Source organism: Chenopodium album, chromosome 15, assembly GCF_948465745.1.
Source record: "Chenopodium album chromosome 15, dcCheAlbu1.1, whole genome shotgun sequence".
Classification (NCBI taxonomy): domain Eukaryota; kingdom Viridiplantae; phylum Streptophyta; class Magnoliopsida; order Caryophyllales; family Amaranthaceae; genus Chenopodium; species Chenopodium album.
In genome coordinates this window covers 24,886,923-24,908,188 of record NC_137848.1, presented here as the reverse complement: position 1 = coordinate 24,908,188, position 21,266 = coordinate 24,886,923, and positions in this window count along the sequence as shown.

Sequence of the window (21,266 nt, the reverse complement as noted above, 5' to 3'; positions counted from 1 at the left end):
GGGCCAAAAATCTCATTCAAACGGGATGAAAATTAATATAACCGAGCTACTAATCTAATTAGTAACATAAAACCAGAAAAATAAAATCGTGAAACACCTTGAAACCTTTTAGTTATAAAAATAAATGAGCAAGGCTCCGATACCGCTGCTGGGTTTTGATGAGTCCAACTCACCGCGGAAATAAAACCCGAGCCCAAGGAAAAACTCACTATTACTATAACCAAAATGCATAAATAATAAGATTAGAGAAAAGACTAAATTATCCTTGTAGCATGCTTCGCTTGACAACCAGAGCTCTTACTTGAAAAAGCTAAGCCTCGCAAACGCAACAGCCTGCGACGATATCCACCACACAACGTGACCTCGACCGGTATCTTACTTGAAGGTTAGCCAAGTCAGACCAGAACACTACTCGAGTAATTAATGAGCTTAAAGGTTTTGTCTTAAGTGTAGAAGCCTTATTGAGCTCTTACTAAAGTGATTTTTCCTAATTCCCAAGTGGGATATTTATGGGGATACTCAAGTGAGAAATCCACTCTCCCATCAATGTGGGAGAGTTGGTAAAATCAATTTTACCTTTTTAATTTTAAATAAAGAATAAAAGCGAATAGGCAACAACTAATTAATAAACAAGTGGGCATTCTAAGAGGAGAGGTTAGGTAAGTACCTTAAGGGAAGGGGGGGGACCAATACTTGATCCCCAAGACTTCCCCAAACCGGCTCCCTTAAGGCTACATGCGCTAGTCGGGCTGCGCCATGTGGCGCGCCCCATCTTGGGTGCCAAGGCAGCCTAGTTGGCGCTAAGGCCCTTAGCAGGGCTGCCCGCATGGGCCGTATGTTGGGGCTGCTGGCGCGCCATAGCAGCTGTTCCTATGCACGCCTTGCTAGTCTACTGGCACGCCATAGCTGCTGCTGCTATGTAGGTGCCCTGCTAGCTCGCTAGCGGGCCATAGCAGCTGCTGCTATGTGCGTGCCATGCTAGCATTGGTGCGCTAGCATGCCGCAGCACCAACCAGCCAGCCTAGGCTCGGCTTGGTGCGCATGCTAGCTACCTTGCTATACCAAATGCCCCTAGCACTCGGTTTGCTCGGGGCATTCCAATGCTAGGGGTATTTTGGTAAATTGTTGATTAATTATTGATTTTACCATCTTGTCTTTTATTTATTCGAATCGACTTGCGACGCTCGGTTTCGACGCTCCTAACTCGATATCCGACGTCTAAATATTTAATACTTGAGCGACTTATTAATTCCTTCCGAATTAATTTGTCGTGTCGGATCGTTAGTTGCTTAGGTGTGACCCGAAGGGTTCAGTCAAGATTAGACTGTAATATTAATTATGCATCAATATTACTGATTGGAAGCGGCCTCCACCTAGGCATTCCGATCACTTAAACTTACTGAATAATTAGCTTTCTAATAGCTCTGAACCCTCTATCGGAATAAACACTAGTTCGAAGGACACCTGTAGGCGTCGTTCAAAGCGCGCCTACGTAAGCATGTTGTGAATATGCTTGGCAGTCATAGGAAGCGGGAATTGACATAATACGATTAGGGACCAGCAAAGTAGGGAGCCGCCAACAAGTTTTTAAGGAACTTGTAAACCATTCATGGATCATTTAAGGCGACCACGATAAAGGAACAACGATAGGCAACAATGATGGACCCGTGAAGGTTTGACGTAGGGAAAATGTACGTTGTTATCTAATCTTCCCTAGAGCCTAACAAATTTATAAACACTTAACAAACCTAAATATTAGTATAGAGGTAAGTCAAGGGTCAAACCCAAAGGAACGGTAATTTTCAAGCACTCTCAATTATGTGCTTAAGCTAAGTCAAAATCAAAGGTAAAAGGTAACACTAACAACTAACAAAACAAACAACCAAACAAATAAAACACTAGGAATGGGATCAACAAGTAATCATGACAATTGCAACAACTTGAGAAGATCATGCCAATCAAAGGTTGTGAAGACTAATGATAAGAGCTATCAATTGGAATCATAGAGCTATCTCCTAATTATTAAGCTAGGGTTCACTATGAATAACAAACTAAGAGAATCACAATCCAAACTAATCAATAATTGCAATTCCTAAATCAATTGGTCATGTCATTAGCAGTTACAATGCAATCTAGCATAATTCTCAAGGCCTAATCGAATTACACACATGCAAACCTTCATTAATCACTTAATTTCAACAATCAATCAACACAATTACCAAATTAATCACAATCAATCAATCATACAAGTTTCACCCAATTCCTAGCCAAACAACTACTCAAGAATCATCAACTATCAACAATCAACTAAAGAAATCAAGAATCAATAAAATATCAAGAACAATTCCACTATCAAGAATCAAACATCAAAATTAAACCAAACGAACATGAAATTAAACAAAGCAATAAGATGAGATAGAGTGAGAAATGCTCATTGATTGATTAAGAAGATCTTCAATACAATTGTCACCATTGAATCTTCAATCTCTCAAACCACCATTGAAATCCCTCACTTTCTCTCTCTAAAACTACTCCCAAACTATCCCTAAAACTAAAGAGAGAAGCTCTCAACCTAAGCTAAGATATGAGAGAGAAAGTCTAAGCTAGTCCAAAGTTCGTCCTCTATAATAGAGAGGTCAAGGCTATTTGATAATAAAATGAGCGAAGGTCAGCAGAGCACACCGTGCGCACGCACCATCTCCCTATGCGCACGCACATCAAAGTGCAAAGTATTCCGTGCGCACGCACCAGCCACCCCGCGCGCGCACAGAAAGGTTTGCGCACACGCACCCCTGCTGAGGTGCTTGTGGCTTGCCTCCTTGCTTGGTTGATCGATCTTCGCGCTCTCGAGCATCCCTATCATCGGTGCACTCGATGTGATGCCCGCGAGGAGGGAAGCCTTTTATTCTTCAAGCACTTGTACACTCCGGACCTCTTCATTGCTTCCTTGGTGCTCGTACATGTGGAGCTAGCTTTGTTTGCTTGAGTTGCATGCTTGGATTCCCGAACTTAGCTCCATTGACTTCCTTGAATTAACTTGAGCTTCCTCCTCGATATTTAAATCCCGGGAAACTTGGCACACCTACAAAACAAGTCAAAGAAACAGAGAAGTGAGAGAAATAGCCTAGAAATGAATAAAATAATAAGAAAACAATCAAAAGCACACATTTCTCTAAACTTATACACAAACACGAAAAAAAGCATTATTATGAAAAAACACGACATAAAAGACTAAAAACGATCATAAAAATAAGAAGAATACCTAGCCTAAGAGTGCCATAAATGGCACGCATTAAATTCCCCCAAGCTAAACTTTTGCTCGTCCTCGAGCAAAACAAAAACAAGGGAAAGAAAATGACGAGCTTATTCAAACAAACAAAATAAGAGAGGAGACAAGAATATACACTAACTTACTTTCGTAGGAATCATGGTCAGTTTTAGCAACAATGGACAAGCCATTTAAACCCTTAGATCGCCCTAGAGGACGAGTGGTACTCTCGTAAGGGTTTCCTAAGAGATTGACCCATAACTCTCACAAACCAAACAAACAAGGTAAAGCACGAAAAAGAAGCAAAAAGAAAAGAAAAGGTCACAAATGTTCATGAATGGACTTTTGCAAATGTACAAGCATAAATGAATACAAATCTTTCAAAACAAGTAAGGGAGTGCACGTTCTAAGATATCTAAGGTTGATTGAAACATAGGATATGCTAAGTATAGAGAACTATCAAGAGTCTATTCGCCTACATCTCAAAACACTTTTAGCACATTCTCCTAATTGGCTTCAAATCTACTTTTAGCAAGCATCTCTATAGTTCCTCGAAGGAACCGGAAAAAGAAATAGATTTTAGGTTTCCCGAAATCTTGACTTTGCATCCCCTCTCCTTAGGCTTTAAATCATAATGCCCTCCCCCGATATATGACTCAACCTCTAGGTCAAAAGGGCTTTCCTAAAGGTTGTAACGTAAGGGCAAAAGGGTGAGGGTAGGCTTAAAATTTAGAATTTGGTGGTATTCCTAATTAATGGAGCAAAAAGGGTGATCAAACCTTCTCCTCATAACCAAGTAATCACCAAACAAAAACAAACTAACACCCCCAAGCTTATTCAAAGCTATAACAACAATTATATATACAAAAAGCGTAAGAACGCTTCCCCCCAAGCTTGAACAAAGAATTGTCCTCAATGCTTAAAATAGGGAGAAACATTTACATCAAAGTGTTTTTGAACTTTTTCATTTTTCACTTTTTTTTTTCAATTTTTGTTAAAGCTCTTTGAATTTGCTTTGCTTTTTCTCATTTTTTCAATTTTTCATTATTCACTTTATTCATTGTCCTCGCCTCTTTTAACTATGGATGGCTTTTTCAACTTTGCGTTTGAATGTACTTGTCTTTTTTTTTTAACTTTGGACGGCTTTTTCATTTATTCACTTGCCATTATTCACAAGATATACAAAACACAAGCTTTCTTACAAATAAGAACCAATATCCAAACTCATATACCACAATCTCCAAGCACATGATCATTTTCTTCACAAAAACCAAAAATGGAACAAAAAGAAACAAAAGGCTCAAAGTTCTAAAGATGTGGCTTGAAAAGAAGGGAAAAGGCTCAAATGATTAGCAAGTAGGCAAATGTAAACCCAAGAACTAAAAATAAAGAAGATTATCCTAAAAAATAAGAATTACCACCTCGAAAAGATGCCTTTGTCCTCCCTAGATGGTTCGGTCACGTGTTTGAGAATTATGAGTCAAGATTCAATATTAGGTCAACAATAGTTAAGGATCCATGCCGCTCATGCAAGTAATTGTAGAAGGCTTGAAAAATAATGAAACCTCACATGGTTGTAGCAAAAACCCACTATTAGTTTCAAATTCACCAAGAGGGAGCAATTGCAAATTTTCAAAAACAAATAGAATCCGGTTTCAAGGTCCCAATAGTTCTAAACGACTACCTTAGCATACTCTATCCTAGAATCAACCAAAGATACTCTCAAACTGTTCACACCGCTACCATTTAAGAAGAAAAGCATTCAACCATACAAGTTAAAAAGTATTATGTCCAAAGCAAGAACAAAACAAAACACATTGTAAATTTGCCTTGATAGAAACAAAATCTTTTTGGAGTTTTTCAAAATAAAAGAACATGGAAATGCATATACAAATGTGCATGGAATATATGAATCAATATCCCACCAAACATGATAGAATACCCTCCCCCAAGCTTGAATGAGACAACATACTCAAATCATAAATCAAATAATCCACGGGAGGGGAAAAGAAAGAAATCAAACCAACAATACCAACACATGTCCAACAAGTTATCAACCATTAGAGAAAGAGTAAGGAAAGATAATATCGGATGTTAGGTGGGTTTAAATACCCGTAAATGACCCAATTAAACCTTTCAAAACCATTTTCCTTTAAAATCGAATCTTGCTTTCCAAATGCTAGCAAATGTGGAGTCATATTTCCTTGAATCTTGATTCAAACCAATGCATCAAAGCATATCAAGTCATGTACCTAGCAAAAGGCACACAAACATTTCCATGAGAGAAAATCTATTCTAAAAATAAAAGAAAGTGAAAGCAATAAAGCACGGGTTACTTCCCAAGAAAGGCTTGCTTAAGGTCCAAGCTTGACCGCTCTAGAAAATAATAATTCAACGTACGCAAGAGCTTGTCAAACGCACTACTACACATTTCATATGAAAGCAAGTATGTACATGACAAACAGAAAGCATGCAACAAGCTTAGTGCACACCTATGAGGAGAGAGATGCCAAGAGAAAGAAGAAGAATCAAAAGAAAATTCAACAAAATAAGAAAAGGAAAAAGAAGAACAAGAAGAAGAAGAAGAAGAAGAAGAAGAAGCAGAAGGCAAACTCTCCTCATAATATTTATGGGTGGCAACATCACCCTTTTCCTCAATAGGGGCCAAATGAGGCACATATAAATCATCATAGACAAGGGGGTCCCCAATAGGCTTATTGACAAAAGAAGGGAGGGAAATAGGAGTGTAGGGGTTATGGTTAAATCTTCTTGAAAAAGGGACATGAGAAAAGGGAATAGGGGCTATGGTCTCACAAATGAACTCTTCATACCATCATTCCCGATCCTCCTTTCATGGTTCCGAACCATATGGAGTTAGTAATCTCATGGATTATTAATGGGGTGTAACCTTGATGCGTGCCATTTATGGCACTCTTAGGTATGTAAGCAAAGATTCAATATGCTCCAAACAATTATTATGCTAATTGGTTGAATATTAATGCAACATATAATTCTAAAATATTGTGATCACTTCAATTAATAACAAGATTAAAAAAGGAACATGATTCCTTACTTTTAAGATAAAACCCTAAATTTAGGTGCCGTGACACGTCAGAGGTTTGCCGTGACACGGGATAATGTACCATGACGCGAGACTCTATTTGCCTTAAAACATATTCTGTTGGATAAAGCGCGTGCAGGTTTTACGCGGAGAAAACACGGGAAAATCCTGTGACACGGCACATATACCGTGACAAGGCAGAAAATGTCGTGACGCTATGGTGACACGGTGACACGGTGCACATTTTTCCCATATTTGTGTCCAAATTCATTTTAACCTATTTACGCTCAGCATTTTTAAGTGTCGTTTCACAATTTTGGGCTATTTAGGTTTATTGTTCATTAATTGGGATAAATTAATAAATAATATGAAATGAATTAAAAAGGTTCGAGCCTAAATAAAAATTGGACTATGCTTTGACTAAACATTAGGACTGATCCGTTGACTATTTTGTGAACTGAGTTTTGATTGAACATGGATTTTAAGCACTACCGGGATTAAATAATTAACCCGACCAATAATGGCGGTGAAAAGTTGTTCATCATCGAGTTTGATTTCGGGGAGACATTTTTAGGTGTCTACAGAAGCCCCCACTTTGACTAAGTTTGTAGATACGTCAGTTTCGAAAAATGTTAGTAAACGATAGGGACGGAGAATGATTTAAGAAGTTTTGCGATCCTAAATCATCTTTATACGCCGACACTTGCAGAAAATTGTTAGTTCAACAACAAAAAAAAGTTAGGAAATGATGCTAAGTATTTAGATTGTTAGTTTTTCGATCCTAAATCACTCTGTTAAGATGGTTTTGAATAAATAACTAAATAACTTAGGAAATGATGCTAAGTATTTAGATTTTATTTTTTAACATACTAGCATGCCTAGACAACGAGATCGAGATATTTTTACTCATGGCCAGCGTCAGGCTTTCAAAGAGGACACTCCCGCGGTTCCTGAGGATGTAGATGCTGCCTTAGAGACCGAGCCTCGCCCCTCTACGAGCAGGGGTAGGTGGATTCCACCCTCGTGGACACCTCACGAGTTGGTTTTTTTGTTGTGAGAACCATATTTCACACCGTCCTCATACCGAAATAGTCGACGGTTTAGGAGTTGGAGACTTGATTCCCCAACTTTACGGGATCATCACATGGGATCCCATCACCAATGCCTTGTGGGTGTCTCTTGGTTTAGGAGATTTTTATTCAACAGTTGTGGGATTTCGAAGCCCCCAAGGTTGTGGTTCGATAATCGTCCGAGCGCTGCTGGAGTATTTTTGGGATATTACCAACACGTTCCACTTCTCTTGGGGAGAGATGACGGTGACTCCTCTTGATTTCAACATGATCAGCGGCTTGCGTTTCACCGATCGGCCCGTTCAGTAGATTCTTGACCTCACTTTGGGGGCGAGTGAGGCAGTGGAGTTGTTAGGTCCTGTCGTTCACCATATCATGACTCGACCAGTACCTCGAGGTGGTCCTCGGAGTGGGCGATTAGAGGCGGCTTCTGTTCTCCCTCATGGTTTTGATATTGCTGAGACGATGCCTGAGCAGTGAGTACGAATCTTCATCTTGATCCTTATTTCCGAGACTCTTTCTCGTGCGCTCGTTTGTTACCTGCCTTCTCTGACCAGGATTGCCGAGATAGGATCCTTCAGTTAGGCTAGTTTAGGGTATGCTGATCTACTCTCGACGTTGCGTCATGGCTGCAGGCAGCTGAACGATCAGTCCCCTGTCGCTGTCTATGGTCTTTGGAGGGTCGTAGAGGTAACGATCCTTTTCCTTCATGTTTTGCTTTTACCGGTTTGGCTCATGTACTTAAGGATTATTCTTGTTGTAGCTGTGGTTCTATGAGCACTTTCCAGGATTAGCCCCTCGACGGCGTCGCGGAGCAGTCCACGACTTTCCTATCGGTGCCAGCTGGCATGATCGGGGCGAGTCACGAGTGGAGTCACTATCGAGTCTACGAGGGCTGCTGCATTAGGGTACCTCTGCTATTGGCGTAAGGATCGACCTTACAGTGTATTTCTTTCACTTTCATGTTATTTTTTGGCATTCACTGCATTCTCTTATGGTTTTTAGGTCCCTTTCGAGATCTAGTATCGACCTTGGGCTGGCTTGACCGACCTTCCCGAGGCTTTGGAGTGCTCGGGGTGTCGTACCGTCTTCTTTGGTATATCACGTTTTGTTTGGTACCTTGGAGAGCGTGTTGTCCGTTAGCACATCATTGATCGTTTTGTGGTGCCATTGCCTCCGCCTGAGTTGATATTGCATTCACGCTTGTTGGAGGAGTTGTTGAACAAAAGAGAGCGCTATCAGTTTCCTTGGTAGGAGCTTGTGCGCATGGACATCAATTATTCTCAGGATAAGCTTTCTTACTTGGCTCCTCCACCCCGTCTTCCCGAGGTTTTGATTTTTTGAGAATTTTTTACGGTAGTTCCCGTTTAAATCGTCGAATAACCTGATTATTCGATCATGTTTTTAGGCAATTGCTCGAGGTAGGGGTAAGGTCGAGGTCCCGCCTTAGTCCGTCTGTTACCCGGGGCCGATTGGTATGGTCGAGGAGCATATTGCCGATGCCCTAGAGGGTTTTAGACAGGCGCAGGAGTCCTTTCCCGATGAGTTCGAGCCGGTAAGCTTTCTAACACATCTTTAAATCGTTCTTAATTTTGCTTGTTACTGATGTTTTGCTTTCAGGTCACGCACTCGGATATGATGAGCATAATGAAGCTGGTTGATGCTTTAAAAGATTGCGTCATAAAGCTACGACGTGGTGCGAGTTGTCGGAGTAGTTCATGTGATGTTCACAAGGTATATTCGCTTGTTTCCCAATGTTTACCTTTTGTTTTATCTTACACCACTGATGATTTTATTTTTTTTAATTTTTTTTATTTTTTTGTATTTTGTGTCTTTATGGAGCGACGGAGGCGCCGAAGATCTCGCTCACGCTCGAGGCATAGAGGCTCGGACGAGGGGGAGCCTAGTCGCCGCAGACGATCCCCTAAGGTTCGTTGGCATTCTCAGACCTAGTCGCAGTAGCCTCAGTCTTCTCAACCATTTCAGGAGACTCAGTGGCATCAGCCTTAGTCTTCTCATCCGTTCCAGCACTCTTAGACCTAGCAGCATCAATCTTCTCAGCCATTCCAGCACTTTCAGGCTCAATGGCAGCGTCCTCCATTTTCCCAGCCATTCCAGCCTTCACAGACTGAGTTTAGGCCGATCATTACTCTTGTTGATCAGGGCTAATTTTCGGTTCCATTGTCTGGGACGATGCCTCCATCGACGATACCTACATCTTAGAGTCAGTCTAAGCAGTTTACCAACTGGACAAGACCTGCCTTGAGTGGAGGGTACCGACTTCCTCCCTAAAAAATCACGAAAAAAAAGAACGAAAAAATTTTACAACTTCCCAAAATAAAAAAATAAAAAAAAAAAACAATAAAATGGAACATGTTTTACAACTTCCCCAAAAATAAAAAGAAATAAAAATAAAATAAAATAATAATAAATAAAAAGGTGAATTTTATTAGGTATAAAACTGTCGAAACAAGTGGTCGAAGGATAAACGATTAAGGAAAACATAAGAAAAATCCGGGAAAAATAGGTCAAGGATAAAAATTGATAACGCGTGACCACCGTGACACGTGGGCCAGTTCCGTGTCACGGTATATGATGTCGCCTCATGGAAATCTGTCCCGTGACACGGTGTATTTTACCGTGTCACGACGTGCAAATAGTGCAGCGATGTGTTTACACGCGAGACAGGACATATTTTTTGCGTTTCTAGGCTCTTTTGGCTATAAATTACGACAAGTTAATTTTTGATATGCATAATTACGAAACATAAAATAGCTAGAATTTTATATTTCAATAATAATGTCTCAGAATTTTGATAATACATTGTGTGACTAGTCATATTCATGGACTAATGCAGACAAAAGAGAGCTAGAATTGTTTCATGTCAGAGGTTTAATAGCATTAAGGCATGTAGCAATTGAACATGATTTTCTGAGAGCAGCCTTAGACTATTAGAGTCCGGAAACCCATTGTTTCAAGTTCGATTATGATGAAATATGTCCTCTGGCAGAGGAATTTGGTGCTCTTTTTGGCTTCCCTGCTAGAGTTCTCGTTGAAATGCCTACTCTGCTTGAATATTTTACAAGGATTTTGAGCATCATCTAAATTTGACAGATCTAGATTTAAATAAAATTGTGTGTGGTAACGAGGAAGATCTAGAAAAGTTTGCAAATTTATATTTCAATCGTCCTGTCTCTGAGTCATACCATGTATACCGTAGGAGAGCTTATATTTTTTGCATGTTTATCAAGATTTTATTTGCAAATGGTAGAGAAGGACATGCTAGCTTAGCATTTGTGCTTGAACATGTTGAATCTGGAAGATCCCCTATGCCTACTTGCCTTAGAGAAACTTTGCGTGATCTCGACGAAGCAAAATCTGACCGAAAAGCCGTCGGGAAGGGCTCTCTACTATTGTAGCAGGTAAAAATGGCTTCAATTTCATTACCGTGACACGTGGCTGGCACCGTGCCACGGTACTTCTTGCAGCAACACGGTCCTTTGTGCCGTGTCACGGTGCCCCATCTATTTTTTTTAATGTTTTTTTTTGACATTGACCATCTGCGTCTTTTTTTTTTCAGATTTGGTTGATGGAGCGTTTGGAACTCTTTGAAGCCCCCGACGATATTGAAAAATACGATCCCAATGATCTAGTTTGTAGGAAAAACATTACTCTGCGAACATGTCTTATGATGATTGGAAGTTGTTCTTTGCAAAGAGAGAATTTTCCATTCGATGGGTGGTGCCTTGGTGGAGGCTTACTAGGATGTTCGGGACGAACCCCGTATTGTCGTGTTCCTAGTATGTCAAAGTTGAATTTTATTGCCTTTCCCGATTAATGCGACAATAAGGACTTGAACAAGTAGTTCCACGTATAATGATAGTCCTCGTGAAGTATCATTGCATGAAAGTAATGTTCTTAAGTATGAGACATATTGGATTGGAAGACCCTTGTGGACCGTTCTGCGAGTAACCAACCTCCTCCACCCTTGTCTAGTGCATACAAATCATGGTGGAATCCTCGGAGTAGGAGAAAGCGAGTTGGATCGTGCACGTTTGACGGTGATTTGAGGGAATAACTTGGAAGTAAGAAGGCACCTCCTAAGGATCGTCTTGGTCCTAGAACACAAGGAATTGAATTTAAGACTCGTACGATGCCTAAAAAGAAAAGCTATGTTAAAGGAAAGGGTAAAGAAAAGATGGTTTATAGAGGAAAACATTCTAAGAACTATAAAAGAGGTGAAAAGGGTGAAAGTTCAACTAGAGGTGTGACGGTTCGAGTTACAAAAGATACACTAATGGTGAACGCCGACCTAATTGAAAAGAAGAAGGAGGTTTCTAAAGTGAAGAAGGATTAGACCAACATTTCTTTGCTTTTATGATTTAAGTTTTAATTTTTAAATAAGGAGTATGATGCCAATAGTTGTAGTGACAATTATTTCTATAGCATATTTATTTTTTCCTTAATTAAAACTTACAATGACTTTTTATTATTTTATTGTATTTAATTTAACGGAGTTAAGAAGTTCGACATAATGGATGAATAAAAATTGTAATTATCAAACGAAATAATCGTAAAACAATAAAACATGCAAAAATCCCTGAAGAGATGTTTGCCGCGTCACGGTAATGTTTGCCGCGTCACGGTGAATCTGCCGTGACATGGTGCTTTACATCTTTTTTTTTGGCAAAAATTCCACCGTGTCGTGGTAATTTGTGCCGTCGCGCAGTGTTTTCTTCCGCGTCACGACGTTTCTTGCCGTGGCACGGTTCTTTCCTGCACTTCATTTTTGCCAAAATTCCACCGTGTTGCGGTAATTTGTGTTGAAACGCGGCATTTCCTTCCGTGGCACAGTTCTTTCCTGCTCTTCATTTTTGCAAAATTTCCACTGTGTCGCGGTAATATCTGCCGTGGCACAGTGTATTCTGCCGCAATGCGGCGTTTCGGCCGTGGCACGGTGCCTATTGCTTTGTGATTTTCTTTGTCGCATACTGTACTTATGTTGAAGAAGAAGGGATTTTTATTTTTAAAATGGTTGGGCCCCCTTGAGGGGTTGCCTACGTATCCTTAAAAGGAATCAGGCCAAACGTAGCTCTATCGGGTTCTTGAACCGATGCAATTAGGCATAAAATTTCTTGAGGTTATCCAAATTGGTTAAATTATGGAAACCGTTGCCATCCATATCTACTAATTTTGCCGCTCCGCTAGACAGAATGGACTTGACAATGTATGGACCTGACCAGTTTGATCTAAATTTTCCTCTTGGATCCGACACATTTTTACGAAGTGGCTTAAGCACTAAATCGCCTTCTTTGATATTCCTAGTCTTGACTTTTTTGTTGAAATGTCGTGTCATACGCTGTTAGTAGGTTTGGACATGATGCAAAGCTGCCAAGCTTTTTCGTCAAGTAAAACTAGTTCACCATATCTCGCTCTGATCTAGTCGACTTCATCAGTTGGCTTTCCAACGCGATTCGTAGATAAGGGATTTCGAGCTCTATTGGTTGTACAGCTTCAACTCCATAGACCAAAGAGAAAGGGGTAGCCCTCGTTGATGTACGAACAGAAGTTCGATAACCCCAAAGAACGAAATGTAGCTTGCTTGGCCAATATTTGTAATTTTCCGTCATCTTTTCGATGATAGTTTTTACATGCTTATTGGCTGATTCAACCGCACCATTTGTATTCTATGTAGGGTGATGATCTGTGATGTTTGATATGATATTTTTGTAATAATTCTGCGCACTCGGCTTGGAAATGCGTCCCATTATCCCTAATCAATTCATGCGGTACACCATAGCGGCATAAGATGTTTTTCTTGATGAATTGAGCTACATGTTTTGCTGTGTGTTTAGCACATAAAGCAGCTTCGACCCATTTGGTGAAGTAGTCGATTGCTATAAGGATGAACTCGTGTCCCCCTTGTCCTGGTGGTGTTATCTTCCCAATGATGTCGATCCCCAAGTAGAGAAAGGCCATGGAGAAGTGTATGTGTAGAGAAGTGAAGGTGGAATGTGCTGCAAATTTACGTAGACTTGACACTTCATACATTTCTTGACATATTTTGATAGTCTCTCTCTATGGTAGTCCAATAATAACCTTGTCGTTGAATTTTTTGGACTAACATCTAAGCACTCATGTGTGTTCCACATATTCCGGCATAAAGATTGTCCATGGTTCTATATGCTTCTTTCTTAGCTATGCATAAGAGATTTCTCCCTTGTGCGGTCCTTTTGTGGAGTTCTCCCCCGATGAGCACATACTGTGAGGCCAGGACCCTCAAAGCACGGCGTGCCCTTTTATCAGTGTCAGGAGGGTATTCTCCCTTCGTTACATAGTGAAGGATGTCTATATATCACGGTTCTTCATCTTCTTCTTGTGATTCTTTTTAATCATCAAGTGTGTGAACAGAAGCCGGCTAATATCTTCTTCCTATGGTCAATGGCATTCGAATTGTGTCTCTTGGAATTTGCACCATTGATGCCAGCTTAGCTAGTGCTTCGGCAAACTGATTCTCTTCTCTAGGCAAATATGTGTATTCCACTTCATGTAGTTGCTCCGTGAGAGTTTGCAGATGACCTTGATACATTGCGAGACTTTCACTTCTCACTTTCCATCTCTTGGAAATCTGGTTGATAATAAGTGACGAATCGCCGTAGATTTTGAGCTTTTTAATTCCCAAGGCCACAACTGTTTCTAATCCCAAGATGCATGCTTCATATTCTGCAGCATTGTTGGTGACATCAAAATCGAGCTCATGGAAATTGGGATGTGTTCTTCGTTGGGTGATACGAGAAAGACTCCTACACCACAACCCTTTTGGTTCGAAGCTCCATCGAAATAGAGCGTCCAGCTATCATCCTCGGTCATTAGTAGATCCTCATCAGGGAAATCATACTCTTGTTTTTCTTTCTCAACTTCTTCTAGTGGAAAATCCGCTAAGAAGTCAGAAACTTCAGAACCTTTGATGGCCTTTTGTGGTACGAATTTCAAGTCAAACTGAGCAAGGTTGACTATCCACCTTGATAATCTGCCATTAAGTGTTTCCTCTTCGAACAAGTACATGAGAGGATCCATTCTTGACACAACATGAACTGTATGAGTGAGCATGTAATGTCTTAACTTCTGTGAGACCCACACAAGTGTGAGACACAACTTTTCAAGTGGTGTGTACCCGGTCTCATAACCTTGAAGCTTCTTACTCAAATAATAGATTGCATTTTCTTTGCTTTCAATCTCTTGTGCTAGCATTTCTCCTATCGTTTCTCTTGTGACCGTAAGGTATAGTCGAAGAGGAAAGTCAGGTATTGCTGGCGCTAGCACGGGTGGGTTTGCCAGGTACTCTTTAATCTTGTCGAAAGCCTTTTGGCAGTCGCCATCCCATGTAACTGGAACATTCTTCTTTAGCTTCTTGAATATAGGTTCACATATCGCAATGAGTTTTGATATGAACCTACTTATATATTGCAACCTTCCGATAAAACCTCGAATCTCCTTCTCAATCTTTGGTGGTGGCATGGCCATGATTGCTTTAAATTTTGTAGGATCTATTTCAATCCCTCGAGAACTTATTACATAGCAAAGGAGTTTGCCTGATGTAACTCCAAATACACATTTTGCTGGATTCAATCTCATGTTGTATTAACGGAGTCGTTCAAAGAACTTACGGAGTGCAATGATGTGGCCTGGTCGTTCTTTTAATTTGACGATCATATCATCAACGTAGACCTCCACCTCTTTATGCATCATATCATGTAACAATGTTGTAGCTGCTCTTTGGTAGGTGGCACCCGCGTTTTTCAACCCGAATGGCATTACCGTATAGCAATATGTACCCCATTGTGTGATGAATGTGGTTTTCTCCATGTCTTCCTTGACCATCAATATTTAATTGTATCCATTGTAGCCGTCCATGAAGGAGAGGAGTGCATGGTTTGCTGTATTGTCGACCAGAATGTCAATGTGAGGTAGAGGGAACCCATCCTTTGGGCTTGCTTTGTTGAGATCCCTGTAATCAACACACATTCTAACCCTTCCACCTTTCTTTGGAACCGGAACCATATTAGCTATGCACTCTGGATACTTGGATACTTTGATGAAATATGCAGCCAATTGCTTTCTTATTTCTTCCTTGATTTTGGGAGCTACATCTGGTTTCATACGGTGTAACTTTTGTTTAACAGGATTCATACCTAGAATGAGTGGTATCATATGCTGAGCTATATTCCTATCAATACCGGCATATCTTGGTATGACAAAGCAAATACATCAACAAATTCACTAAGCAAGTTAATTAGTTCTTTGCGTTCGTCTTGACTTAGTGTTAATCCAATTTGAACTTCTTTGATAGTAGTATCATTGGAAATATTAACTGTTTCTGTATCTTCAATGATTGAAGTTTTATTTCCATGTTCTTCCATTTCTTTTATTATTTCTTTGTCATTTTTATCATTAGCAAAGCAATATTGATCAGGTTTAAGGGAATGACTCGCATTGTAAGGAAAGGTACTCATCTTATTGAATTCATTAAATATTACATCAGAGAGGGCGAGGTTAGCTGTGATCTTACCGGAATTATTTGGGATAGAGAGAGAAGACTCGACAAGAGGCTAAACACTAGGAGGAACTACAGAAAAAGACTCAATAGCAGGAAGGGGGTCCACCTTAGATCCTACAGGCTCATCAACAGACTCAAACTTGGACTCGGACTCAGACCCAGATGATTCAGATTCATCAAACATAGGGCCTTCACCAGTGGTCACTTCCAGCTTTTCTCCACTCGGCGTATTAATCTTCACCGTCTTGCACTACCCCTTTAGAACACCATCAGTTGGGATAATTAACTCAGAGGGGTCGAAATCTTTGCTTGACATGACAGCTTGAATGAGCTCAGAATTATCATTGTCGATGTGCTTAGGTTCATTCTTTTCCATCCTGAAAAGAAGATTAATATTCATATTATCATAGCCTGGACTAGTTGGTTTCTCAGCTGTTGAGAACTCATCGCCTTCGTCGATGAAATCACAATTCATAACACCTCGAACCCTGGCTCACGTTTCCCATTATGAATGAAAGGCTCGGGAAATTCATAACATGGGAAGTCTTCCCCTTCTTTGTTGTACTGGCCATTGAGAGTGAAGGGGTAAGCATCCGTTGTCATTTCTGTTTTCATGGTTCAAGCATTGTTGCGAGCCTTTATTTTCAAGAGAGCTTGTTTCATATCTTCTTTTGTTGGCTTGAATCCCAAGCAAAAGCTGTCTTTCTTGGGTGCACCTGGGTGGCCCCAAAGCTCAGCATTTTCTTCTTAAGTCCAAGGGTCATTCCAGGGAAATGCCCTTGCTTTTTCATAATTGCATTGACGTTGACATTTGAATAGGGATCGAAGTTGAGACACTTCTCCTCTTCTTCGATCATGAGAACGTCTTTTAGAGAGAAACCCTAAAGATCCTCATCTTCCTCATCATGCTCGACATGGACAATGGGAGTGTCAATAACTTAGATACGCATAGGAGAGGCATCAATAGTGATTGGGACCCTTCCAACTATAGCTTTGACCTTATGGTGCAGCGATGATGGGATCGCCTTTAGCTCATGAAGCTAAGAGCGACCTAACAACGGATTGAAAGAAGCCTTAATATCCACCACTTGAAACTTGGTGCGACGTTCAATGGCTCCAGTAATAATATTCAACATGATAGTACCCATGGCTTGACGGCGGGTATTATCATAAGCACGAATCCCTTGAGTAGAGGGAATCAATTCTTCATCTTTTATGCCTAACTTCTTCGCAGGGCGAAGCGGGCATACATTAATTGTTGAGCCATTATCAACTAGGCTCATGGGAACAATCATCTGCCTACACACCAAAGTAAGGTGTAAGGCCTTGTTTTGTTGATCCCCTTCCAGGGGAAAATCCTTATCAGAAAAGGAAATCAAATTGTTGGTACTTGGTAATTAAGTAGTGAGAAAGCTGACTAGCCCTTGAGGAGTCATGTCACTATCAACCCCTATCTTCACAGAGCATTCATTACATCCTTTTGATGCTCGTGCGAGGTAGCCAAAAGCTTCCAAACATTCATTTCCACCTTAATCTTTTGTAGTTTCTTAATCACATCGTTGCTTAGAGGGTCGATGGGATTAAAAATCGGTTGTACTTGTGGTGAAGTTGGAGGTGGATTAGGTTGTTGTAACCTTCCATTCCTTGTGAGAACCTTAACCTCAAGGTCCCCCCAAAAATCTTCTCTATCTTCATAATTGACAACGCCAAGAGATGAACAGGCTACATCTTTGAGATAGACGTCTTCGTCGTCGCTATCCCAAATTCCATTAACTTCTTCATAGCTTGAAATAAAACAACTTCTGGTAGAGGTTCATCCACAGATTGGATGAGTAATGACGGATCAAAGGAGACTTCATCTCCTGTGATAGCAAAAGCATCAGAAAGAGGACCTGTCTTAATATTAGGCTTCCTGGCCCCTGTAGGGACAAAAAGCTGATTAGCAACAATCAGGTCTTGTATTACATCCTTTAACTTCCAACATTTCTCAGTAGTATGACCTTTGCCTTGGTGAAACTTGAAATGAGCATTAAGGTCATAGCTAGCAGTTCTGTTCTCTAGTCTGGGTTCTGGAAACGGCCTAGTAGGCATGATTAATCCTTGACTGTGCAGGCGATCAAAAGCAGCGTCATAGGTCATTCCCAAAGGTGTGTAAACCCTCCTTTGCCTTTGTAATCTCTAAGTTGGAGCACTAAGAGCCAATACATCATTGAGGTTAATGTTGTTCGTAGCACTGTTGGGCTTGGAAGACAAAGAAGAAAGACGGTCGTTCTTCTTGTTTTTCCAAGTGGTGTTGTTGTTATTGTTTTTACCACCAGTCTTCATCAACTCATCCTCAATATTGATCCCAATATTGTACACAGCTTCAAAGGTGTTCAAAGGCAGAAAATTCAAATGTTGCTTGTACTTATGGGTCAGATTATGAATGAAGAGATGAACCATATCCTTCTCTTTGGGAGGATCCACCAAGAGTGCAGTTGTTTCTCTCCACCTGTTCAGATATGTAGTGAAGCCTTCATTCTCCTTCTTTTTGAGAATGGAGAGTTCATGTTCAGAAGTCTTGTCTTGGATGTTACATTTGTAATGACTCATAAAGCTTTTAGTAACATCCTCCCAAGTCGCAATATGCTTGGAATCCAAAGAGTAAAATCATTGTTGACAAACATGCTCTAAGGAAAAAGGGTACACAGTAGGGAAGAGTGCTACATCTAATCCTTTTAGAGCCGTAGTTGCAGAAAAAGCCTTCAAGGGAAATATGGGGTTATCAGTAGGCTTAAATTTTTGCATGTCAGCAGTAGGAAACTTCTCAGGAAGCTTCTTCTTGACATTCAGAGAAGTGGCAGGTTGCTCCATATAGGTGAAGTCTTTAGAAATCTTACTCACTTGTTCTTTGATCTTGTCCATTGCAGCCACAGTGACATTATTTTGTTCCGTGGTGGAGACTTTAGTAGTGAGCGTTTGCACCATAGTAGCGAGTGCTTTAATGGTCTTGCTGAAGTTCTCGACATCTTCCTTACTGGCCATTAGAATGAACTCAAAATGAACCAGAGACGAAGGTGGATTCTATGGAGATGGTTGTGCAGGTTTCCTTGTACTCCTCTTAGGTTTAAGAGGTTGTTGAGGTAATGTTTCGAACCGTAACAATCTACCTTTGCTTCTCGACCAAGAGCTGCGATATTAAAAACAAACGCACCTTTAATGACTAGACTTAACCTTGACCCATCCGGAAAAGAAAAAAGGCAAGAAATTTTTAAAAATTTTTATTTTTTAAAAAAGTAAAAGTATGTACGGGAGGATACCATCCGACTTACTCCCTAAAAAAAAACGCAAAAAAGAAAAGACCTTCCTAATGTACGGTCATGAATGAAAATGGTGTGCGACTCCTAGTGTGGGAACTCGACATGACTTGTGATTGTTTAAGTGAGGTTATGGATGCGTGTTGTAACCGTACGACTAGACATGATACTAAACCGGACATACGAACCACATAAGTACGCATAAAAACTAAAAAAAAGACTAGCAGAGGACTTTTCATGGCCACCGCGTGTCACGTTGCTAACTGCCGTGACACGGTGTTCCATACCGTCAGATGGTACAAAGCGTCGTGTCTTGGCACTGCACACCGTGGAACGACATATCTGCCGTGACCTGGTACACAGTTCTAGGATCTAGTTTTTTGATTTTCCAGATTTTTTTTTATTTAAGCCCGTACTAAATTCTATGTGGAATAAAAAAACCCTCGGTCATAGGTTAGTCTAAAAACAAAATGAACAAACACATATGGGGTTAGCACTAAATAAACCACGTAACACTTACTCACGATGATATGAAAAAAGTTCGCAACCTAAGGTCAAGATCTATGTTCAACTATGGTCAAGATTTTTGGTGTCAAAGGGTACCATGGTTAAGAGTTTAGACGCGTTGGCAAGGCAGCCTCCTGTGAGGGTGTATGCTAATTGGCGACTTCGCGAGTTCGTGATGAAATCGAACTCGACTCCATGGTTTGGGTAGATTTAATAACTCGGATGAACCCTTATTGCCATTAGGATTGATCCGTTGACTATTTTTGTGAACTGAGTTTTGATTGAACATGGATTTTAAGCACTCTTGGGATTAAATACTCAACCCGACCAATAATGGCAGTGAAAAGTTGTTCATCATTGGGTTTGGTTTCGGGGAGACATTTTAGGTGTCTACAACACCATTTTTGTCAATTGTGCGACCGCGAAGAAATGTGTACAGAACGGGGGAAATAGGGCTGAGCGCCCGCGCCCCTGCCCTGCGCGCCCGCGCCTGGGAGTAGGAAATTTCTCTCTCGTGCGTCCATTGATGCCTTTGTGCAGTCCACTTGATGAACATTGGGGGTGGCAGTTTCCAAATTCTCCCAAAATGGGTTCAACACCACTTTTGATGCCCACACAACTTGAGAGCGCGGCCAAGAAGAATTGAAGCTTGTACACCTCGACTCTTGAGCTTCAAAAGGGAGAGACTGGCTTGGATCTTGAGCTTTATAAATCCCGAGAAAAATCCATGGAGATCCTTTGAAATCACCTATCTCATGAAATCTAAGAAAAGAAAACAAATAAAAGAGAAAAAGAGAAATAAACCAAGAAATGCAAGAAATTGGGGAAATCAAGTAGGAAAAGCACAAACTAGAGAAATGACATATAAAACTAAAGAAAAAAAGAGATAAAAAAAGCTATAAAAGGGATTAAAATCATCCTAAAAAAGGCTAAATGAGTGCCATAAATGACAATCATCAAATTCTCCCTAGCTAGACTTTTGCTCATCCTCGAGTAAAACAAAAGCAAGTAGGAATAGGATGAAAACTTATTCAAACAAGAAAAAGGAAAGAAAAGGATAAGAATGTACACTAAAACTCACTTTCGTAGGAATCTCGGTTGTTTGTAGCTACAACAAGCCCTTTAACCCCTAAAGTAGCTAATGAGGACGAGTGAGGTCTCATAAGGGTATCCAAAGAGTTTAACCCATAACTCTTAAAGGTAAAAATGAGGAAAATCATAAAAAGAAAACTAATATCAAGAGGGAAAAGTAAAATAAAAAACTTTTGAAATGAACTTTTACAAATGATCAAATGCAACTGAATAAACAACTTTCTATACAATAAGGGTATGCACTTTCCAAGATATCCAAGGTTGATTGAAACATAAGATATAATAAGCATAGATAACTAATGAGACACAATTCACCTTCATCCCAAACTATCTTACCGCGTTTCCCCTACTAGTTTCAAATCCACCTTTAGAGAGCATCTCAATGATTCCTCGAAAGAACCGGAAAAGAAGAGAT